Source organism: Triticum aestivum, chromosome 2A (assembly GCF_018294505.1).
Source record: "Triticum aestivum cultivar Chinese Spring chromosome 2A, IWGSC CS RefSeq v2.1, whole genome shotgun sequence".
Lineage (NCBI taxonomy): Eukaryota > Viridiplantae > Streptophyta > Magnoliopsida > Poales > Poaceae > Triticum > Triticum aestivum.
Genome location: NC_057797.1, coordinates 407,819,188 through 407,844,742, shown reverse-complemented (window position 1 = coordinate 407,844,742; position 25,555 = coordinate 407,819,188).

Below are 25,555 nucleotides of genomic sequence, written 5' to 3'. Positions count from 1 at the left end.
ACATGCATGGAAAAATTGGTGCATGCATGCAGTAGTAGTACGTAGACACCATGCTAATTGTCATGCATGCATATATTGGGCCTGGAAAAACACCAATTAGCTATGCATATACATGGGCACACGTGTCCATATAATCTGCATTTAGAATTCAACCAAAATAAAAAAAATTATACGAGTCCTTATAAATAATAATAATATTAAAAAAAACTCATCGAACAAATGCCCCCTCGTCAAGTTAAGCTTGAGTGCGAAGCAAATCAAGCTTGACTCGAAGAACATTTTTTTTTCGTAACGAATTGGCGCATCAGTATGTGTGCAGCCTAGAGAGGTATTGACCCGAGGTTCGTGATATTGAGCATCGTCACGAAGATCATTGATTGATAGTAATGTAAATTAGTGTAGGCATGTCCATCCACATCTGTATTGTCTAGGGTGCTTGTTGGATCGTATAATAGGCACGATGCCGATCAATGAGGCAAACCCTATCTCGTCTCCATTCCATGACGAAACATCATGCCTTGTCCTGAAAACAAAAAGAATTTTTTTACCAATCTCGTTGCGACCGTCTAGCTGCTAAGGTGCCAGCCGACTTGATTGGAGGGTTTCACAGATTCACGCTAGCCGCACTAGCGCGTTGCACTGCTCCGTGATCTCTTTGTGTTGATGTAGGCGAGGCATCGGTAGACCGTCGATAGCTCCCCTTCGTTGAGCGAACCGTCACACCATCCATGGTGTGAAAATTCTGGTGGTGCGCTGGGACGACCATCGGCCTTACGAATAATTGAGGGGTTGGCATTGCCCCCATGCTTCATTGTTGTTGGAGACGGGGTTGTGGAGATGAATCGGCTCCACCTTCGAGAGCGCAGGTGTTGCCTTCTGGCACCATCGTGCGTGTCCGTGTAGACCATTGGTTGTCGGGTTGTCGTCTGTGTTGTCAGGGACACATGTGTATTGCTGCACCCAAACACCCAAGACGTAGTTCGATGTAGTGGTTGTTGTCTGAATGCGACGATGACAGGGAGTGTCTCTCCATGGCTGCAAAAGATGTTGGAGGAGCACAACTAGGAACACCAAACTAAAACAGGCGACAAATAAAGGGGAAAAATGTTTGTGGGTTTTAAAATGTTGGCTTTCCCGTTATACACCAGCTATAGGTGTGATATCCGAGAAGATTACGAAAGGACTTGTCATTGGGAACTGTCGAAAGACCTTGACGATTGCAACTCAACAACTTAAATAGCTTTGGTGTACGTGAATGGAGACGCCGTGTTACGGGATGCTTTCGAGAGGCAACGGAAATTCATACTCTAGCCCATCATCATACTGAGGACCCCCGCAGCTCAACATGCCCCCTGCACACGCCCCATGAACCCAGAGACTTGGGTGTGATAAGTCCAGGGTAAATGGTTTTGGGACAATGGCTTGGCGATTTTTCTTCATGCATATTGAGGGGTGGTAAACAGCTACCTCCCGCCTTCCGTCCAGTGGGTTCCTTACTGCTTGGGACCGCTTGATTGCTTCTTGGACTGTTGGGATTTTCTTTCTTGAATTTGCTTCTTGTACTTTCGGAATTTCATCTTGATTGCTCACACGGATGATTGATTGGCCGCGGACTTCATGGACCTTTTTTTACATTCGACTCGAACTTTTTGGGGACTCTTCTTCCAGGATTCTTTGGGACCCACCTTGGAAACTTGGAAGGGAACTGTTCACCTCTGTGGACTAGGAAAAACCCTCTAGCACTTTATCTGGGGCTTCTAATAGCGCACCCCAGGGTTGCCATGTGACTACGCATCAAAACAACTTGTGTTGGGTCAGGCAGCCCTCCATGATCTTTTCCTATGGTCTTCCCTGAAGTGCGAGCCTCTGTGAAGACGAGGCATGCCGGGAAACATGAAGAGCGCGGGGTCTCAATACTCAGAAGTGCCCAAGTAATCATCTCTGCTGCCTCCGGAAGCATACACCTGATACATGTCATGCATTGTGGGTGTAGGAGCCGCTCCACCTGCAAATCGACACAATGTGCCGCCCTCCAACAAGTCCTAGGGTAGCCAAAAATTCAATCAACAGCGTAGTCCGATAGGGGAAAGCCATTTTTTTGTTGGAGTTAGTCCGTAAAAATTGGGGAAAACTAGGTATATCCATGAAATGCTAAGGAGAATGCATCACGGATCCGAAAGCCCACAGAAAAAGTTTCCCCAATGAAAATCTGAAAGGCAACGAAAGAGGCAAAATTTAAGAAAAATATTTTTTGAGGAACCTTCCGTTGATTGGGGGCATTGGTCGGACTCCCTGAGAATCGACGAGCTGGTATGCTCTCCTGTCGTAGACTTGCTCGATGACGTATGGACCTTCCCACTTTGGCTCGAACTTGCCCTTCATCTTGTGCGTCACGACGATGGGTCGCCTGAGCACGAGAACCAACTCGCCTTTTCGGAAGACGCGTTGCTTGACGAGCTTGTCGTAAGATCTCACCATATTCTGGCGGTAAAGCTCCAGGTTCTGTAGGGCATTAAGTCGCCCCTCTTCAAGGGCGTCGAGCTCCTGAAACCGCAGCTGTACCTGTTCATCGTGGGTGAATTCATCTTGGATAGCCACCCTCAAAGAGGGTAGCTGGACCTCCAGTGGTAGGACCGCCTCACTCCCGTAAACGAGAGAAAACGGAGTCGCCTGTGTTGGGGTACGGACTGTGACATGGTACGCCCATAAGGACTCGAAGAGACGATCATGCCAGTCTCTCCGATTCCTTGTCACCGTATTCTTGAGTATCTTGCCGAGCGTCTTATTGTAAGCCTCGATCGCACCGTTAGCTTGAGGGTAATAGCCGGTGGAGTAGTTCCACTTGATCTTGTACTTCTCCGTGAACCTGTAAATCTTGTTTGACTTGAAGGCCTTGCCGTTGTCGGAGGTGATCCGATGAGGTATCCCAAAGTGATATATGATGTTTCGCTCTAGGAAGTTGATGACGTTGTCACTCTTCACCTCCCGTAAACAGAACAACTTCCACTTCGAGAAGTAGTCTGTCGCGGCGAGGATGAAGCGGTGCCCCTTGGAAGATGGAGGGTCCATAGGGCCGATGATGTAAATTCCCCAGGCATCGAATGGCCAAGAGGGAATGGTAGGGTGAAGAGGGACTGGCGGCCTGTGCTTGAAATCACCATGAACTTGACAATTGTGGCACGATCTAGCCACCTGAAGGCAGACCGCCATAATGCCGGGCCAATAGTATCCTGCTAGACGTATACTATGATACATCTTGGCCCCTCCTTGGTGCCCGCCGCAGACTCCATGATGCATATCCTGTAGGATCTTGTCAGCTTCACTTCGGTTTACGCATCGAAGTAGGACCTCCTGTCCATGTGAACGCCTCTATAGGACACCTGCTTCAAAAAGATAGAAAGGGAGTCGTCGTTGTAGTTGGCGCCTCAAGATGGGGTCATCGGGGAGGCTCCCATGCTTGAAGTAGTCGAGGAAGGGTTGCAGCGACTCGCCCTCCTCTACGGCATTCGTCATGACGGTATTGACTTCATACTCTGCCGGGATGAGCTCCAAGACAGCCGGGAGTAGCCACCTTTCTTCCACGTTCACCTGCATTATTTTATTATTTGGAAGCACCAATGTCGCTGCTAGTTTCGCCAAGGCATCAGCAGGCGCATTCCTACTTCGCGGGACATGATGCACTTCAACATGTTGAAATTTTTCCATTAGATTCCGGGCCGCGGCATAGTACGGCACCAGTTCAGGCTTGCGAACTTCATAGATGTCGTTGACTTGACGGATGATGAGTTGAGAGTCTCCATAAGCTTGCAAGGAACGAACCTCCATGGAGAGCGCCAAGAGGAGGCCGAAGATGAGCGCCTCGTACTCCACTTCATTGTTGGAGCATTCTTCCTTGAGGAGGGAGAATGAGTGATACATCACCCCTCTTTGCGTCGTTTTGAACACCAAACCTGCACCGGCTCTTCGTCTTGGGGTACCATCGGGGTCAGTGTCCATGAGGGAGGCACCATCAAAGTAGAGCTCCCACGATGCGTCGAGGTTGACGTTGAAAACCTCCTCATCAGGAAGGTCCATGACAAGAGGTGAGTCGTCTAGAATTGGGTGCGCTGCGAGAAATTCCACCAAGGCTTGACCCTTGATTGCTTTTTGAGGCACAAAGGTGATGTCAAACTCCATCATGATAAGTGCCCATTTTCCAAGTCGCCCCATGAGCGCGGGCTGACTTAAAACGTACCTCACGGGGTCCACCCTCGCGACGAGCTGGACTTCATGCTTCAACGTGTAGCGCCTGAGATTCTTCAAAGCAAAGATTAGGGCCAAGCACAACTTCTCTATAGAAGAGTAGTTTCGCTCAGCCCCCACCATGGTGCGGCTCAAGTAATAACAAGACACCTCCTTCCCCTCATCATTGTTTTGGGCGAACAAAGCGCCTATCGAAGTAGGATGTGCTGCAATGTATAGGATGAGTGGGCGCCCCTTTACGGGAGCTGCCAAGACGGGTGGACTAAGGAGGTACCTTTTGATTTCATCGAATCCATGTTGGCATCATTCATCCCACACGAACGGGGCTCCTTTCTTCATGAGGCTCGAGAAGGGCTGGATACGTCCGGAGAGGTTGGAGATGAAGCGTCGGATGTATGCTAGCTTCCCTTCCAATGACCTCAACTCTTTGAGATCTTGAGGCGGCGACATGTCGAGGATGGCCTTGATCTTCTTAGGCTCGATCTCTATGCCTCGGTGACGAACAACAAAGCCGAGGAAGAGGCCTGACTGAACAGCAAAGGCACACTTCATTGGGTTCATCTTGAGTTGATGTTGACGTAGCCGCTCGAAGACAACTCGAAGATCCTCCTGATGATGCTTGCGATCCTTGTTTTTGACTACCATGTCATCAATGTAGCATTCCACCGAATGGTGGATTAAATCACCAAGAACACATGTCATGGCACGCTGGTAAGTTGCACCAGCATTCTTCTGTCCGAATGGGATGACGGTGTAGTAGAAATTTCCCTTCGGGGTCCTGAAAGCGGTGTCAATGGCATCATCAGGATCCATCTTGATCTAGTTGTAGCCTGACGAACCGTCCATGAAGGAAAGTGCGCCATGGCCTGTGGTGGAGTCGATGATGATCTCTGGGATTGGTAGAGGAAAGTCATCCTTTGGGCAAGCCCGATTCAGGTCGCGGAAGTCCTGGCAGATTCATATTTGCCCATTCTTCTTCTCCACCGGGACAATATTGGCGAGCCACCATGGATACTTCGTCTCCTTGATGAAACCTGCAGCGATTAACTTGTCGACCTTCGCGATGACATCGTCTTCAAGTTCTGGACGTAACTGACATGATTGCTACTTGATGGGACGGAATCGTGGGTCAATCGCCAACTTGTGTGTGGTGACACGAGGGTCTAGACTTGGCATCTCCTTGTAACTCCAGGCAAAGCAGTCTCGGTACTCCATCAAAAAGCTTCAATAGTCCTCTCGCTCCTCTTCTGTTAGCGTGGCGCTAACAAAAGTGGGGCATGGGTCGTCCTCTGTTCCAAGGTTGACTTGGACGAGGTCATCAATGGTGGGCTACCCTCCGTCTTCTAGCTCCTGTGGTGCTGATATGGAGCTAAGTTCCTCAGCGTTACTTGGCTCACTGTTGGCAGAGTGTTTTTGATGAGGAATGGTGGACAAAGTGTCGGAGTCAATGCTCAATGAGATGGAAGTGGTGTGGCAGTTAACTCATGTTCCTCCGCCGTGCTCCTCCTCTTCATCGGGGACGTCGTAGGTGCAGCATCCCATCGTATGGTGCATTGGATTGCCAAGGACGGATATCATGGCATGCTGGTATGTTTCACCTGCATTCTTCAGCCCAAAAGGCATGCCAGTGTTGTAGGAGTCTCCTTCTGGCATCGGTCGCCCTTTGTCTTCTGGTTCTTGTGGCGCTGGCGCGGAGCTGAGCTTCCCCTCATTGCTAGGGCTGTCGAGGTTGATGTAGCCAAGCCCAAACTTTCGTTGAGCTTTGCCTTTCTGCTTGATGAGGTCTTCTGCTTGTCTCCACGATTCCTTGCATATGGAGGGTGGCAAAGGCATCATGTTTTTCCGCCCAAGAGTGATCCCAGCCTTCTCCAACAAGCGAACCATCTTGGGCTCCGCCTTCAGCATCGATAGTACCTCCTCTGGATCACTGCAAGTTTGGGGAAATTCAAATACAAAATCACATTGTTTTACCTGCGGGACCTTGTAGAAAATGGTCTGGACTCTAGATCCACACAAATTGGGGATAGCCCAAACCTCCAATGGGGAAGTCACTGAGACATAGAGCGATGGGGGCTATACACCTTGAGCTCTCCTTGCGACTTCCTCCACTTCTTTTATTCTTCTTCTATCGTATCAGTATGGGTGCATGTTCTTCCTTCTGAGGGTTGCGTGCTCGTAGCGTGATGGGTGGTGGTGCATCATTGATGCGTGTTAGCATCGTGGAGCCTTCCTGGGCACCTGCAGAGCTTCCCAGTGTTAAACAAATGGGCTCTCGGCGCACCAAAGCTGATGAAGAAGTGGCAGCCTCTTGAGAAATTGTTGTAGCCGACCTCAGCGTGATTGGCGTTGACGTCGGGAACCTTGCCTTCAACAGTAATGGGATCGCTGGACCAGGCATAGAAGATCCTGTTCCACATGATGTCAAAGCAGAGCCCCCTACCTGCAATTGGGAAGAGGGGCTATAGTCGTACCGCGCAGATGAAGATGATCGCCTATGGACTTGGCTCCTGTGACTCCGAGAGGAGGAACCCTTTGCATCGGCGGGTAAGCTCAGCATCATGGGGAGCTTCATCTCAGCTACTGGCCCAAAACTTGGTTTGGTCAAGAGATCCACCGGGGGCGTTGTGCGCCCCAACTGTTGGTCGCTATCTACAACGGGGAAGTAGTACTTTGCATCCGCATGGTGAGACTCCTGCACAGTATAAGGAGATATGTTGCCGATGATGCGCTTTTGTGTGCCGCTAGCATCGAGGAACTTCAGGCATTGATGGAGGGTGGGTGGCACGACACGGTACTTGTGGATCCACGATCTTCCTAGAAGGGCGGAGTAGGAGGTATTCGCCTCGATGACGAAGAACCGCACCTTGAAGCTAAAAGTTGACATCTGGATCTTCAATGTAATGACACCTAGCATAGGCTTCCCTTGGTTGTCGAAGCCGCAGATCATCACGTCGGTAGCCTCCAAGTCATCCACCGTAAAACCTACCCGTGTCAAACTCCAAAGAGGGAGAATGTTCACGGCAGACCCTGGGTCTATGAGGATCCTGCGAAGATGTGCAACACCAATATTACCTTCCACATACAGTGGCCGGTTGTGGTCACCATCATCTATGAGCTTGTCCTCTTCATCGAACGTGATCCTGTTCACGAACAAGGGGCTGGAGCAAAGATGATGTTTCGCCATGGACACCTCGTAGAGTTCCGGGGCTTGGAGCGCCTTGATAAGAGCCTCGCGAAGGTCGGGTACCATCATGAGCGTGTCGTGCACACTCAAAAGTGCTGGAATCCGCTTGAGGTGGGTGATGATGTTGTAGTCGACGTCACGTGCCTTCATATTCTCTTGGCCTTGGTGTTTGTATTCCTCCCCCTGTAAAGGCGCCTCCTTTGGGGCGGCTGGCTTCTGCACCCTTGTCGAATTGAGATTTAGTGGTTCAGGTAGGACCTTGCCCCCACGCAGGTTCATGTTCACCTCTTCCAATGACACTTCCTTTGTTGCCTCTTCGGCATGGAGGACCGCCTGCTCTTCAGGAGTAAACACGTCTTCGGAAGGAGTGTTGTTGTAGTCATGGATGACATTGCAACTCTCTATGCTTGGTGATTGGGGTGAGCTGGCTCCTTCTTGAACTTGCTCCACCTCCTTTGCCGGTGCCTGCCCCTAGCCGGGTGGCAAGAACTGCGCCAAGATTGGTAGCACACGCCCCGGTCGAGGAAAAGGCTCGTCTCCCTCTGACATAGGGACAAATCTTGGCGGAGGCCAACGTTGACTTGCATCGAACCGTCTTAGAATTCTTGGGGGAGCACGTTCTGGCGAAACCGGGTGAGGATGTCAGGGTGGAATTCTCCTTGCATACGGCCTTCGGCGCACCATCCTCCAAGGCTCCTCTTCGGGAATGGCTGGGGTCACCTGGGGCCGCAAGGGAGATACCTGCGTCTTGGAGAGGACGAGGTTGGATAGCTGGTCTTCAACTTGGGCCAGTGACACCCATGTTTCTTCGAGCTCCATGGCTCCACTTGGCAGAGACGGTAACTTCATGCTCACCATGTTTACTGCATGGTAATCTGGGTTGATAGCTTCTGGGTCGAGGTTGATCCTTCTCTCATTAATGGCTCTTTGGAGCCATTCTTTGAACGCGACACAATCTTCAATGACATGTCCCACATACCTATGATATGGGCAAAATAAAGGATTATCTGTCATCCTCAGCTGATCAGGCCTCTGAGGCTCTGGTAAGTTCAAGTCCCGATGCTCCATAACCTGGTCGAACATATCCTTGATGAGCTCCCGACGGGAGACGTACTGCTTCTTGAGGAGCTCCTACATCGACGGGCGTTGCCTCCCTCCGACTTGTTCGCCTCTTGCACCCAAGATGGGCACATGGCCTTGCGGTGCAGATGAGAAGACCTTGGTGGTGTTTGTTTCAGCTGGTGCCTTCGCCCTGCTACCGTTGTTGACTTGTTTAGACGTTGAGGCGAAGCGCGTGGCGGGATCAAATGCGCTGGCATTCTTATAGAGCTCCGTTATCTGCGGTGATTTCTCAAACTCAAGCTTCGTGGCCGCTACTGCCGTGCTAAGGGCACTGAAAGTTCTAGGCTCACGCCGAGATACTTCAAGTGACCAATGTTGCTGCATCCCATGGACGCACATCTCAATGGCATCCTCGAGGTGCATCTCCCTGGCGAGACGCACATAACTATTGCGGAAGCGGACGATGTAGTCATCAATGGACTCGTCTCGTTGTTGTCGGACTTGCGCCAGCTTGACAACGGAGAAGTCCTTCTTCATGGCGATGAAGTGCTTCTTGAAAACCTCTTTCATGGCCGCCCAACTCCCAATGGACCCAACCGGTAAGCGGCTGTACCAATGGAAGGCGGGCCCGGTTAATGACCCTGAAAATTGGCGAAGGAGAAGTGACGGGCTGTTTGCTGTGTCACCGCATGCCGCCTCGAAGTACGCCAAGTGCTCCCTCGCATCACCGGTCCCATCAAATTGACGGAACTTTGGTGGGTGCCACCCTGCGGGATACGCCATCATGTCATGCCATGCCTCGTAAGGCTTCTCCAGCTCACTCTCGGAGGTGCGAGGGGCTTGATCTATCGCCATTTGCTTCAACTTCTTGTCCACCATATCCCCAACCATGTCATGGTAGTCCTTTAGCATAACTGTGTGTGGTACTGCGTTGGCAGAACCAATAGGGCTAACCCAAGGCCGAGCTTGTGTGTTGGGGTCGTGTTGAGGCACATCATTTAAGGGCACCCTAGCAGGAGGGCCCACCTGAAGTTCCTCCTCTTGCGGATCGACCATTCGCTGCAGCACGCCTCGTGGAGGGACGCCTTGGTTGTTCATCATGAGCTCAATAAACTGGTCAAGCTTTGACGCCAACTGGTTAATCGTCTGGCGCTGGCTTCTAACCTCTTCTTCTAAAGACACTTCTTGTGGTGCTACTATATTTTTAGCACTTGGGCCATGGATGCCATCAACGGGTGACTTGGTAGTAGGATCTTGATCCACAAGGTTTTCACCATGATTCACCATGCGAACGGGCGTGGTGTGGAGGTCTTCATCACCGCCCTCATAATCTGACAAAACCGATGAAGCTAGTTCATGGTAACGAGGGGACTGTGGACGACTCTCCAATGATGGCGAGGAGGACGAGTCGGAGAAATCTTCTTCATCGTCAAGGTGGTCTTGGCACTCTCCATCTCCGGGAAACCCATCCGTTACACCTTGATGGGCGATGGATTTTAATCTTGTATTGGCCCCTGGCCGGTCTACAACTTGTCGTCGTCCTTCAAGGTCTTGAGGAAGCCTTGATGTAATGTCGGTGTAGTGACGCTTGTATATATCTTCATTTTGTGATGTGCTCCCTCCACCTAATGAGCCTTTCCCTGTTGTCACAGGAAGACACGTGGCTCTAGATCTTGCAGTTTCTTGCGACGTTGATGAGCTTGTCTTGGCATCCCCTTCGGCACCCCTGAACCATGCACGAACATGGCCAAGGTGCGGTAGGAAGGTCCTCTGGAAGTCCGCCTTTGGGTTCGGCACGAACTCCTCGGTGATGGCGGGAGGTCGCCATCCATTACTTAACCCTTCGCTTGGCTGCACTCCAAGAGTACCGCACATGGCAAGGTTCTTCTTAGTTGATTCCTTCGCTTTTTCAGCCTCCTGCTGGGCTTGAGCTTCTCCATCTTGGTCCATCCTTTCAGAGGGAACAAGAGGAAACTCTGTGGGAAGTGTTGTGTCTTGTGGGAGGGCAGCGTGGGCTGCACCCTCGGAAGCTACTTCATTGTTGGAGGAGAACGTAAGCTTGGCTTCTTCGACGCCTTCCATCGGTGTGGCCGTTGGTGCTAGCATCTTCTGATTCTCTAGTGGGGGTGCTGGTGCAGTAGCCTTCACGTGTTCATCATTCTTCTGGGGAAGGGATGAAGAAAGAACCGCCTTGCTCCCTTGCTCAGTGCTTCTCGTGGACGTCTTGCGTGGTTTCGGCGCCAACCGGCTGAGCAGGTAGCTATACCGCTCATGCCGCTCCCAGTCGGGGGAGATGCAAAATTTGATCCTGTCATTTTCTTGAACGACCCCACCATCGGGTCGTAAACGTACATGAGTGTGTTGAAGGACTAGGTCCTCAAGTTCGTTATAAAGAAGATGGCGGTTTCTCCGACGCTTCTCGCGCTCGCGCTGATTCTCCGTTGGAAAGATACCATCCCTTTGCACCGGTGTCGCGATAGGAGTGTTGGTGCAGGGCGCCTCGTGGATGATGAGGTCCTGTCTGTCATCGCTTGTAGTTGTGGCCAATCTCCCCGCCTGGGAGGTGACGAAGGTCGTGGTGGAAGTGTCGGTCGCAAAGGTTCCCGTGGTTGCCACTGTTGAGTGGGCTGAGGGTCCCTCTCATCGTCTTGATGTCCCCGCCTGGGAGGTGACGAAGGTCGTGGTGGAAGTGTCTGTCGCAAAGGTTCCCATGGTTGCCACTGTTGAGTGGGCCGGGGGTCCCTCTCATCGTCTTGATGTCTTGACCATCGGTTCCAATGTGGAGGCATGTTGGGATATGTCCGTTGTGGGAAGTGTCGAGTTGGTGAAGGTTGTCGCCGAGGCGCCAAAGTCTGGCGCTCATGTTGAGGATGATGACTTGGGGCTTGACACCTCATCCTTCCCTCAGCTTGAGTCGCCGATGCACTTGGCGCCGTTGGATCTTGGAGCCTCCTCTGGATATTGTTCATCTGCTCTTGGAGTTGGCGAAATTCTCGCCGTAGGTCGTCGTCCCGTGGAGCGGGTGCCTCATGCCGAAGGGTGGAAAACCTGTTATTGTTGGGGAGAGACCTTCCGTCGACTGCCGAGTTGTGGAGACACGGCGCCCATGCACCCCTTCGCGTGTCGCCAATGTTGAGGGAGACAGTAGGGCCTGGTAGAACGGGCTCTTTGTGTGAGCGCCGCTTCCAGAACTCCTTCATGATGGCGCATCTCACCAGCTCCTTGACCTTGCATGGCTCGTATTCCCAATCATCAGGGAACAAGTCATGCGGAGGGGTTAAGGTGCTTCGGTAAGTGAACACCTTATCAGCTAGGTCCATAGCGCCGAGGGACCAATCCTCCTCCGGCACCGTGCTCTGAGCGATGCGAGAAGCTATCTGTTGGTGGAGTAATTGTACCTTGCGGTACTTCCTCCTGTAGTTGCGTAGGGGATGAGGGCTATCCGACAAACGAGCGTTGGCCATGAGCCTACGCAAGTTATGGAACATGGCCTCCAAACCCTCGAGAAGCTCTACCTCGGTGCTCCGTAGAGTTGGCTTCGACGGCTCCGAGTGTGTAGTCGTGGTAGGGGTGTGGAGGGACGCTGCACTAGCCCGTCTGTTGGCAGCTCTGGTGCGGAGGCGTTGAGATGCCTCCACATCTCCTTTCAAATCTTCCCTTGTCGACTCCTTCAACAGGGCGCGCGCCTCAAGCATTAGCTCGCGACGCTCCTTCTTCACCTTGGCAGCCTCCCGCCTTAGTGCCTTCTTCGACTGCACAGTTTGGAACTGTGCAGGATCTTGAGCTTGATGCATGTAGACCTTCTCGCCAAGCTCGATGACGACCATGGGCGGCATCGATCCAAACTGGATCATTACCGGCTCTGAGTTGCTGCCACGGGAGATTCCACCTGCATGAAAGGGATCTTGATGAGCGGAAATCGTCGCCGACGCCTTGTCATGCAGCATGCTGTGCAGTTTGGGAGACGAGCGAAGACGATTCAGATGACCACAACATTGCGAAGATGGGAGGAGAACCAGGTCCCACCGAGCGTGCCAATTTGTTTGACACGAGAAAAATCTCAATGCGCTCCGGATGAAGGGAAGAGGGGGAGTTTGATTTCTCTCATGCGTCGGGGAAAAGAAAAGTGTGCGTGCGTGCCAGTGTACATAGTACACACAAAAATGGTATGGGAAGCAAGTATTTCATTAATCTCATCGGATAAATAAAATTACAAGACCACATAAAAAAAGGAATGCGCTCCGTGGCCTACTAGCGCGGCCTGCCTGACTATGGGGATGTGCGGTCTCCTGGTTCCCGGGGCCTCGAAAAGCTCCCGGTTAATTACTCCCACGGGTTAATCTGCGAGATACCTCCGATTAAGCCCTGTGGTCGTCTTCGTCGTCTTCGCTTTGCGTTCTCCATGCATGATGATGATGGTGTGTGTGTATGGTGTGGGCGGCAGCAAAACCCGTGTCCTCGTCGGTACACATGCCTCTCAAAACATGGCTTTGTGTTGGCCACAGTCGCCCGCGCTGTCGTGCCTCGTTGGCCTTGACAACCTTGATGTAGTCGGTGTTGAAGTTGCATGGGTCCTGCTCGGCTCGGACTTCCTTATGATGTAACGGCTTCATCGGGTATGCAAGGGGTTCGCCTCGCGGGAGTATTCTTATGGAGACCGGCATCGGTGTAAAACCAACGCTCGCTCGTATCGGCAGTGCCGGTGTGGTTGGCCCCTCGTCTCGGCTGGACACCGTGTTTATGGCGGTCCATGAAGACAAGGGCGGCGCCTCACGGGGCCATCGGAAGTTAGTGTTGGCAAAGTGACGTCGCCTCCTCGCCATCACGCCTCATCTTCATGGGCTCTGGGTCGTGGAGACCGTCATGTGGCACCATCTTCTCCTCCAGGTCACGGACAGCACCGCATCTCTGCTCCGTGTTGCCGGCAGCACCAAGGGTGTGTGTTATCTTCTTGGCTCCGTGTCGCAGGCTCCATCTTGACGAGGTAGACATTGGTGGTGATGTCCCGCGAGCTCCATGCCTCCGTCGTCCTTCCCGGCACGCGGCGGCATCCTCACGAGCTCCATGCCTTTGGTCTAGCTGGATGATGTTGATGTTGGTAGTGTCCTCCTTGCGAGCTCCACGCCACGATTCTCCGCGGTACCGGGTGTTGGCGCTGGGCATCGTCTTGGCGAGCTCCGCGCCGCCATCCAAGGCGGCACGGTGGCGGCATCGTTGCGAGCCTCCACGTCTTTGTCCTCCATGGCGCCGACTTGATGAAGAAGATGACGGGCGTCGCCCTAGCAAGCTTGGTCTCGCCATCCTCCGCGGCATGCGGCACCATCCCTACGTGCTCCGCGCCTTCGGGCTCCAGCTTGATGAAGTAGATGTCGGCGACATCCTCAATGGGCGCCATGCCTCCGTCCTCTAGCTCCAGCATGACGAAGTGGATGGCGGGCGTCCTTCTTGTGAGCTCCCCATCACGATCCTTGCAGCACCAGGTTGATGATGTGACATTGGCGTCATCTTGGCGAACTCCATGGCGCCATTGACCCGAGCCTCAAGCCTTTGTTCTCCATAGCGTCGGCTTGATGAAGTTGACACTGGCATCATCTTGGCGAAATCCACGCCATGATCAGCTGCGGCACGGCGGCGGCATCCTCCGCGAGCCTCCCCACCTTAGCCCTCCATTGCGCCAGCTTGATGAAGAAAACGAGGGTGTCGTCCTAGTGAGCTCCATGTCGCCATCCATGGTGGCATCCTCGCGAGCCTCGTGCCTTTGGGGCTCCATCTTGACGAAGTAGACGTCGTCGGCCTCATCACCAAGGGCGGCCACCAACCAAGGAGTCCAACGGGCTGCGCGCTGGCATCCCCATCGACACGCCATCGTCTTCCACGCCTTGGTGAAGTCCGGGAGTATCCTCGTCATCTTGGTTAGCTTGATGAAGATGATGATAACGCCAACGAAGTGCTGCATGATCGCGAGCTCCACCGCGCCACCACGTGTTGTGCATGCATGCAATAATAAAGGATGAAGGAGTAATTAGATGATAACTTTACCGTTCGGGAAGATCAACTTGTTGCGTGAGTTCTGGGATCGTGGTGGCTGGATGTGGTCGATGGATTTGTGTCTGCGTGCCATGGATGTGGTGTTCCTCGTTTGTGTGTTCTCCCCCCGTTGCGTGGGATTGTATCCTGTATATATAGGCAGCCGGCAGGGTACGAGCTGAGCAGCGCACAGCTTTTGCTTGATCGGCAAGTTCAACAGTTTCCATCCTAAGCTCTTCTTTCCATCGTGATTTTTTCTTTCCAAAACGCTGCTCTTCTTGCTTTACACGGCTGCACAAAAGAAGGAAATTAACTGATACATACCTTGCTTTAAACCACGCGTGCAATGATCCACCCAGTCGGTTGCCTCCGTTTCCAAAAATCGGATGGCTTGCCATATATACGTACGGATACGACTGCTCACATGCCGAACATTCTAATTCCAATAGCCAGGCTCATAGGTGTTCAAGTGTAATTTGAACCCACCAAAAACACACGCACATATTTCATCCATGTACGTATATGCATGCGTTTGTCGATCGGCCGCAGATACCCGAATACGTATTTACGGTGTGTATAGCTGTGGGTATTCATATTATCATATACATACATACGCGAGCTTGCCGGCCGGCCGATACCCCCGAATACATACTCATATACGTGCAACGTACAAGAGCTTTGTTACATGCATGGCAAAATTGATGTATGCATGCAGTAGTACGTAGACACCATGCTAATTGCCATGCATGCATATATTGGGCCAGGAAAAACACCAATTAGCTATGCATATACATGGGCACACGTGTCCATATAATCTGCACTTAGAATTCAACCAAAATAAAAAAATTATATGAGTCCTTATAAATAATAATAATATAAAAAAAACTCATCGGACAAACATAAATATCATCACAATAATCATCATAAGTAGGAGGCATGCAATCATCATAACAAATTTGATCATTCAAAGTAAGGGGACTAAAAAGATCATCTTCATTAAGCATAGCCTCCCCAAGCTTGGGACAGACATTAACTGCAGCAAATAAATTCTCAATGATGTCATTATCATCAAACATAGCATCCCCAAGCTTGTGGCTTGGCATATCATAAGCATAATCACTCTCATCATTAATAGTATGGATAGCACCAACGGTATAACAATTGCTATAATCATAATTTCCCAAGTTGGTGCCAAAAAGATTTCCAAGATTATAAGAAGTATCATAATCTACCCAATCATAATCATCACAACAAGAAATAGGCATAACAAAATCATCATCAATAGTGCTTTCAGTCATTGTACCATAAGACATAGAAGCAACATCATCATCAAGTGCATCATCCTCCACAATTATTTTTTATTCATTTTCATGAGGCACAACAATGATAGGAGCAACATTATTTTGGAGAGATACCTTTTTACCTCTCTTCTTTCTTCTTTTCTTCTTCTTCACCACATCATGTGTGGGTTTAATTAATCTTTTCAAGCTTCTTATTGATGAGATTGTTTGGATAGGAAGCTCCTCCTCGTTACCTCTTTCATCATAATAAACACTAGGAGGGTTTTGGAAAACATTTTCCCTTTCATTAGTACTCTCTTCATATTCCATTTATTTTATTATCTTTAGATAGTTGAATATATAAGGATTCTCAATGCAATTTACCGCACAAAACATATAAGTTTCTTCTAGATCAAAATCAAAAAATCTCTTAGGATTTCGAAAATCCTTAGTTATACGTTTCTGTGACGCCCCTGATTCAATCATACACTAATCATGCACGCAAATGTGTACGATCAAGATCATGGACTCACGGGAAGATATCACAACACCACTCTAAAAGTAAAATAAGTCATACAAGAATCATATTACAAGCCAGGGGCCTCGAGGGCTCGAATACAAGTGCTCGACATAAATGAGTCAGCGGAAGCAACAATATCTGAGTACAGACATAAGTTAAACAAGTTGCCATAAGATGGCTAGCACAAACTGGGATACAGATCGAAAGAGGCGCAGGCCTCCTGCCTGGGATCCTCCTAACTACTCCTGGTCGTCATCAGTGGCCTGCACGTAGTAGTAGGCACCTCCAGTGTAGTAGGGGTCGTCGTCGACAGTGGCGTCTGGCTCCTGGGCTCCAACGTCTGGTTGCGGCATCCGGGAAGAAGAGGGAAAGGGGGAAAAGAGGGAGCAAAGCAACCGTGAGTACTCATCCAAAGTACTCACAAGCAAGGATCTACACTACATATGCATGGGTATATGTGTAAAGAGGCAATATCGATGGACTGAACTACAGAATGCCAGAATAAGAGGGGGATAGCTAGTCCTATCGAAGACTACGCATCTGGTGGCCTCCGTCTTGCAGCATGTAGAAAAGAGTAGATTGAAGTCCTCCAAGTAGCATCGCATATTATAATCCTACCCGGCGATCCTCCCCTCGTCGCCCTATGGGAAAGCGATCACCGGGTTGTTCTGGAACTTGTCTGGGTGTGTTTTATTAAGTATCCGGTTCTAGTTGTCATAAGGTCAAGGTACAACTCTGGGTCGTCCTTTTACCGAGGGACACGGCTATTCGAATAGATAAACTTCCCTGTAGGGGTGCACCACATAACCCAACACGCTCGATCCCCTTTGGCCGGACACACTTTCCTGGGTCATGCCCGGCCTCAGAAGGTCAACAAGTCGAAGCCCTACCTAAGCACAATAGAGAGGTCAGCACATCGGTCTAAATCCTATGGCACAGGGGTCAGGGCCCATCGCCCATTGCACACCTTCACGTTGCGAGGGCGGCCGGAAGCAGACCTAGCCTCCCTAATAAAAGAGTAGGCGTTCCAGTCCAATCCGGCGCGCGCCGCTCAGTCGCTGACGTCACGAAGGCTTCGGCTGATACCACGACGTCGACTGCCCATAACTGTTCCCGCGTAGTTGGTTAGTGTGTATAGGCCAGTGGCCAAACTCAGATCAAATACCAAGATCTCGTTAAGCGTGCTATTGTGAAGTAACCGCGGACGTTGACCAGGGCCAGGCCCACCTCTCTCCTAGGTGGTCTCAACCTGCCTTGTCGCTCCGCCACAAAGTAATAGTCGGGGGCCGTCGGGAACCCAGGCCCACCTCTACCAGGATGGAGCCACCTGTCCTTCCAGCCCCCACATCGGAATCACTTGCCGGTACTCAACGAGCTGACCCAACTTTAGTCACCATCTGTATAGTATGTATATATGTATAGTATATACCCGTGCTCACCTCCCAAGTGATCATGGCCCGATAGTATAGCATGGCAGACTGACAAGAATGTAGGGCCACTGCTGATAAACTAGCATCCTATACTAAGCATTTAGGATTGCGGGTAATGTATCAACGACTGTAGCAACAATGACAGACTATGCAACAGAATAGGAGTAACCGAACAGTAACAAGCTACACTACTCTAATGCAATCAGTAGAGAGAAGAATAGGTGATATCTGGTGAACAAGGGGGGGCTTGCCTGGTTGCTCTGGCAAGAAGGAGGGGTCGTCAACTCCGTAGTCGAACTGGGCAGCAGCAGCGTCGGTCTCGTAATCTACCGGAGAGAAGAGGGGGGAAGAAACAATAAATACAATGCAAACATAAGCAAAACGATGCATGATATGACAATGAGTGGTGCTAGGTGTGCGCTAACGCGGTAGTAGGTGATACCGGCGAGAGAGGGAAACAACCGGGAAAGTATCCCGGTGATTCGCGTTTTTGGACAGATGAACAGAGGGGGAAAGTTGCGGGTTCACTATGCTAGGGATGCTTGGCGGACGAACAGGCTGCATATTCGGATTCGTCTCGTTGTTCTGAGCAACTTTCATGTAGAAAACATTTTCATCTGAGCTACGGTTTATTTTCTATTAATTTTTCAAGTTTTAAATCATTTTCTAGAATTAACAGATTATTTTAATTCGAAATTGCATTTATAACGTCAGCATGACATCAGCAATCAACTCTGACCGTTGACTGGTCAAGCTGACACGTGGGTCCTACTGGTCATAGACTAACATGTTAATTAGGGTTTAATTAAGCAGTATTAATTAAGTCTAATTAAATGATTAGGTTAATTAAACAGAAATAATTAAGTTAATTAATTTAGTTAATTAGTTAATTAATTAATATTTGTATTAATTATTATTTTTAGTTCTTTTTTATTATTTTTTAAATGTTCTAGGGGCTGGGCCCCACATGTCAATGGGCCAGGGGGGACTTAACGGGCGCTGGGTTAAAGGGCAACGGGCGAAGCTGCAGCCCTTCCTGGTAGCGAGGCGATGTCGCGCCGGTGTTGGTCTCAGGCGCGGGCACCGGCAGCCAAGACAAGAAGCTGGCGGGGCAGGGCATGCCCGACGGATAAAGGCTGCCGGGGCAGGGCAAGGTGCCAGCCAGGGGGAAGCGAGGCGAGGCCAGGTGCGGCCAGGCGGGCTGAGCCGACGCGGGCGGCCGAGGTCGGGCAACGGTGCGCGAAGGCGGGGTGTGCACGCATCGGGCGCGGTCAAGGCGTGGCGACCGCCGGACGCGGCGTGGGGAGCATGGCGTCAGGCGCACGAGCAGCGGCAGTGGCCGTGGAGACCGAACGGGGAAGGGAAGGGAAGAGGAAGAGAGGCCGGGGGCCTCACCTCGGGGCCGTAGGTACTAGGGCAGCGGGGCTAGGGGAGGAGGACGGGGACGACGTGCGTTGACGGAGATGGGGAGCTTGTCCGGCGAGGTGGCTCCGACGAGTAGCCCTACAGGCGGCGGCAACGATGGGATGAGCTCCTGAGAGGCGACGGTGCGAGGACGGCGTAGGGAGGAGGCGAGGACGAGGGCGACAGGGTCGATGACGGAGTGGACGAGGCGGCAACGGGGTCGCGTCTCCGGGCGGCGACGTCCGGTGCCCCGATCCGATCTGGATCGGGGGGGAGAGCGAGTGTGGGGAGAGTGGGGGTGTCAGTAGGTTAGGGTTTGGCCTAGGAAGGCCATATAAGGGGCGGGGTGGGCCGGCCTGGTAGGTCGATGGCTGGGCTGAGGCCCAATTGGGGGGTGTTTTATTTTGTATTTCCTATTGTTCTCTATTTCTTTCCTGTTTTAATTTTAGTTCCACGTTATTATTATTTTAGTTAGTAAAATATGACAATAGCTCCTAAAATTACATTTCAAAATAACCCTCTGCCACAAAAGGTTTTAACCCGAAATAAAATAGTTTAGTATTTTATAAAATACCAAAGGCATTTAAATAATGTTTTTGGCTACCGTTTAAATCATTTTAGGGCATTTATACATTATATAAGGATGTGGATTCTTCATCATAATCACCTATGCACTAACTGGCACAACCCAAACATTTTGGTTTTAATATTTTAAAACTTTTGATGTTTGGCTTTATTTCAAATTTGAATTTGTATCGGCTTTGAACTAACGTGAGATTAGCAATAGTAATCGAGGTGACTTGGCATCATTAGCAGCGGTTCACTGTAGCTTAATTATCCGTGCGTGACAATTCTCCTCCACTACAAGAAATCTCGTCCTGAGATTTATGAAGTTGTGTATGGGGGAAAGTTCTGGTTACGAAATTCTAACGAGTCTTCTCGGTCTGGGTTGCTCTTCTCGAAGAGGTCGATCCATTACGTTGATGTCTTCATTTCTCTGCTTCAGATCATCATGATGAAGTTGGCATCTTTTCTTCGGGAACTCCATCGTACTTACGAAAGAATAAAGGGTGGGTATTCCGGGAGAACGGACCTCTGCAAGGTTGTCTATCTGGTAGATAACATCGGAGGAGGTGGCGGAAAGTAACTCTCAAATTGAAACTTAATAATATATCAAGAGCAAAGTATGAAGGTCACATGAGAAGTTCCGAGCGGTCATGCAATCGCTCGTTGCCTGAAACGGAGTGTGGAAAGGGGTTCAAAGCAACGAGAATAAGTATTGCGTCTGATACCAGAATAGATCACTAGGAAGGTGGGTTGAGAATTACCTACAAAACCAAGAGCAAGGGATAACTTTGTAAACAAGGTGTACAGGAGAGTCAGGTTTCAATCTTGTGGAACTGTTGGTTATGGGCCCACCATTTGGTCTAAAAGTAGGAAGGTCGGTGACATCTTGCACGATCATGTAAGCAAGGCATGTCAGAGGATAGTCTGTCGGTTATGTCGGCAACAACATCGGTACCAAGGTGAGGGGCGAAGAGAACCATCTTCCTGCTCGTTGAACGAGGCGGACCAGTAGGCAAAGTTCTCGTCCATCGGTGGTTACCGGAATGTCATCAACAAAAGTAACAGGGTCTTTCTGACAGAATTGTACACCGAGGTGTTTACAAAAGCAGGAGAATAGTACTGCTTAGATCATATAGATCACAAGAAAGGTTAAACCAAACAATGGAAAGGAAAATATGATTATCAGATTTAAATAAAACAATGGAAAGGAAAATGTGTTTAAACACATATTTCAAGGGTATATCCTTCCCAAGGACAAGCAGAGCATGATATCCATGACAGCATATAATGTAGAAAACTCTTTAGATAAGGTGAGAGAAATTTCATGACATTACCTATACAACGATGTTAGGGTAATTGATAAGGAAAGTTTAGCATTTATTGAAAATCGGAGTACCACAAACATGCTTTGAGGTAGCATTGACATGGTCTTCAAGCAAAGGTCAGACTTTGGATATAGGAAGGATCCATTAGGAACAACTTGTAGAATAACTCTTACAATTTCCTCATGAAGAAATGGATAATCTTGCTAAAAGGAAACTATAACAATAGGGCCTCCGGCCAGGTGTGCTACACATGACATCATCTTACCGGGTCATATATAAAGACCAATGTTATAACTCTTGGAAATATGTTCCAACCATCATATCTAACCGAGATTCAGATCTGATTGGTGTTACGATAACTCAGACTCAGGATGGCTGAGAAGAAAGGTGCAACACAAATTGTCGAGATGACATTGTAAGATTCTCGGGAATTGAAATATGGAAGCGAGTTCCGAAACAAGAGTTCATCATTAAATCAAAGAGAGGATGAGGAGGTGGCTGATGGTCTCAGCGACAATTCATCGAGATTTCCAAAAGATGGATCTCCACAATTATGTGAACAAGGAGATAACATTTAACAGATCAAATGATATAATGATGTATGCTCGAGGGAAACATACACAATTAATCACTAGTTGAAAGGTGCACCCGAAATATGGGCTTAGGTAGCAGGATCAATGTTAGAATGGTGATTCGTAACCAATGGTCTAAGAATGAAATGCCGACCATTAACTTCAAAGCAATAGGGTTGCTAGAAGTACAGAATGAAAGTAGCATGGTTCACGTGTTGGTATCCCGGTTAGAATCAACATGGGGACCAAGAAAGAATGGTGAGGGTGAGAAGTATCACAATACCAAGAATTCCTTAAGAGGTGGAGCAGTCCTCACAACATCCTTGACATAAAGGGAGGTAATACTCCAAGGTAAAGAAGAACAAATGCTGGATAGCAAGGAACTCAAGGTATAACACAAAACACGAACAAGTTTGTGTTGGAGGGAAGGCAGTAGAGTGGTCGATGATAACACTAATCATCGAGGGCAAGGATGGTCTTTCTCATCATGAATTCAATTGATATCCTGGAAGAGCTCAGAATGATGATGATGATCACAACACATTTGTCGAGAGATTTCATGAAGATGTAATCGATCGGCAATGACATCAAGTCAAAGGAATGATGAAGCAAAAGGTTATTGGAACCATGGGTACGACACAAACTCGAAATCAAGTTTGCGGTTCAAGGAGAAATGGTATGGCGAGGAAGATCGATGTAAGACTAGCTCACCGTCGAAATTTGTGCTCCAGGAAGAAGGATCAGGTGGCACAGTTAAAATTAGCAAAATAATGAAGTAGCCGATCAGGCTAGGAATGACGTGATAGAGTATTAAACTTCTCAATAAGGTACTGGGAGTACTGTATCACAGTGTTGATTCGACTCACAAACCGGTGTTCTTGGTTGACGACAACCCAGAACCCGTGGAGTTACTATGATGGGGAAAGTACTACTTCATCACAAATTCATAAGATGTAGTGCAACAGTATGATATCATCGAGATACCAAGGGTAATACTCGAAGGTAGATCATAATAGAGGTTGGGCAGGCATATTGATCTGTACAGACAAGTGCTTTAACTTGTCCGAGAAATGGGATCAAAGAAGAACAATCATGGCCGGAACCACGATTGCAAAGCATCAATTTACAGATACCAGATGATATTTATCAAGGAAATAGTTATTATTATAAGAAGCTTCCATGATAAGATATACATCGTGTCCATGGGCATGAACACAAAGTTCAAGGTCGACTCCCACTTCTTCAATGCATAACCTTCCATTCACCTCTCGTATTTCGGAAATGACATTAGTTGTTGAAAGTTTTACTTGGTGCAATACGAGATAAGTATGACCCACGAAATCTTTTGGGTTCACACAGATTAGGGAAGGCGTTGGTTCAACCCATCGGGGCATCTTAGGAACATATACCACAAACTTCAAAGTAAATAATACAAGCTCGATAGTAGAGCATGGTTCACAAACCAGAGGATACAATTTACCAAAGGCATTATATAACCATGGAAAAGCTCACAAGGTTATTGAATAAGCAGGACACTATCGGATAGTAATCCAACAAAGGGTCTTGTGGTGGAGCTAATGCGAGTATCGGTACTCTATCAAAGGAAGAAGGAATGAAAGGGCATCGGATTATAGAAACAACTGACTAATTCAAAGCTCAAATGCAAAGGAATTATCATTTCCAAATCAAGGGATCAGAAGCCAACGCTCTGATTAACAATGGATACGTTGAATAGACTTAGGGGTACAATCGACGACAATTTGATTGGTCGAGATCCAGCTCATGTTTAAAATGATGTCTAAGCCGGAAGGATGAATTCTAGGATCTGACTGAGGTTTGTGAGCATTCGTAACATATTGAATCAACAAACTCGAAATGATAATGACAAAGGATACTATGAATAATGCTAGACATATGGAACACATCCATAATGCAAGCTGACAAGTATTTGCCGAGCAATAGCGGGCAGAGGATTTACGAAAGATCAGATAGTATTTCAATGTATCTTGTGATTCATATGAACAACGGGGGAAGAACGGATACTCGATAAGCGTGAGGAATTATCCGTAGGGGGTATTCATGGGGCAAGAAATGCAAGGCAGTAGGCAAAAATGGATTTTCGGGACATAGGAAATATTTCAGGGTATCTTGTAATAACAAGAGCATCTCAGGATGAAGGTATGGATGACAAGGATATAAGGCTATCCATAAGGATATAACGGTGGTAGGGGATTGCAAACAACGGGCACAAAGTCTTGAGAGAACTTCAGAGAGTATCTTTGGAATCTTCTGGTGCAGGAAGCGATCATTTGGAGTGAGGGGCTCTTCGGGTGAATGTGATCACGAGATCCTAATGTTAGATTTTAGAAAAATCATTTAACCCGAATAGAAGAGAGATCAGAGTCCCAGAGTAAAGGTCGAGGAGTAAAAGATCCTAATACCACCCAATGATGATGTGGGCCCGTAAGCCACACAACCAAGTTAGTAAAATAGTTTTTGGCTTCTAGACTCAACTTCAGCCAAGGAGTTGGAAAGGGGATTCCTACAGGCAGCCGGCCCTGATACCAACCTGTGACGCCCCTGATTCAATCGTACACTAATCATGCATGCAAATGTGTACGATCAAGATCAGGGACTCACGGGAAGATATCACAACACCACTCTAAAAGTAAAATAAGTCATACAGGCATCTTATTACAAGCCAGGGGCCTCGAGGGCTCGAATACAAGTGCTCGACATAAATGAGTCAGCGGAAGCAACAATATCTGAGTACAGACATAAGTTAAACAAGTTGCCATAAGATGGCTAGCACAAACTGGGATACAGATCGAAAGAGGCGCAGGCTTCCTACTTGGGATCCTCCTAACTACTCATGGTCATCGTTAGCGGCCTGCACGTAGTAGTAGGCACCTCCAGTGTAGTAGGGGTCACCGTCGACAGTGGTGTCTGGCTCCTGGGCTCCAACGTCTGGTTGCGGCATCCGGGAAGAAGAGGGAAAGGGGGAAAAGAGGGAGCAAAGCAACCGTGAGTACTCATCCAAAGTACTCGCAAGCAAGGATCTACACTACATATGCATGGGTATATGTGTAAAGAGGCAATATCGATGGACTGAACTGCAGAATGCCAGAATAAGAGGGGATAGCTAGTCCTACTGAAGACTATGCTTCTGGCAGCCTCCGTCTTGCAGCATGTAGAAGAGAGTAGATTGAAGTCCTCCAAGTAGCATTGCATAGCATGATCCTACCCGGCGATCCTCCCCTCGTCGCCCTGTGGGAAAGCGATCACCGGGTTGTCTCTGGAACTTGTATGGGTGTGTTTTATTAAGTATCCGGTTCTAGTTGTCATAAGGTCAAGGTACAACTCCGGGTCGTCCTTTTACCGAGGGACGCGGCTATTCGAATAGATAAACTTCCCTGCAGGGGTGCACCACATAACCCAACACGCTCGATCCCCTTTGGCCGGACACACTTTCCTGGGTCATGTCCGGCCTCGGAAGATCAACACGTCGCAGCCCTACCTAGGAACAACAGAGAGGTCAGCACGCCGGTCTAAATCCTATGGCGCAGGGGTCTGGGCCCATCGCCCATTGCACACCTGCATGTTGCGAGGGCGGCCGGAAGCAGACCTAGCCTCCCTAATACAAGAGCAAGCGTTCCAGTCCAATCCGGCGCACGTCGCTTAGTCGCTGACGTCACGAAGGCTTCGGCCGATACCATGACGTCGAGTGCCCATAACTGTTCCCGCATAGTTGGTTAGTGTGTATAGGCCAGTGGCCAGACTCAGATCAAATACTAAGATCTCGTTAAGCATGTTATTATGAAGTAACCGTGGACACCGACCTGGGCCGGGCCCACCTCTCTCCTAGGTGGTCTCAACCTGCCCTGTCGCTCCGCCACAAAGTAACAGTTGGGGGCCGTCGAGAACCCAGGCCCACCTCTACCG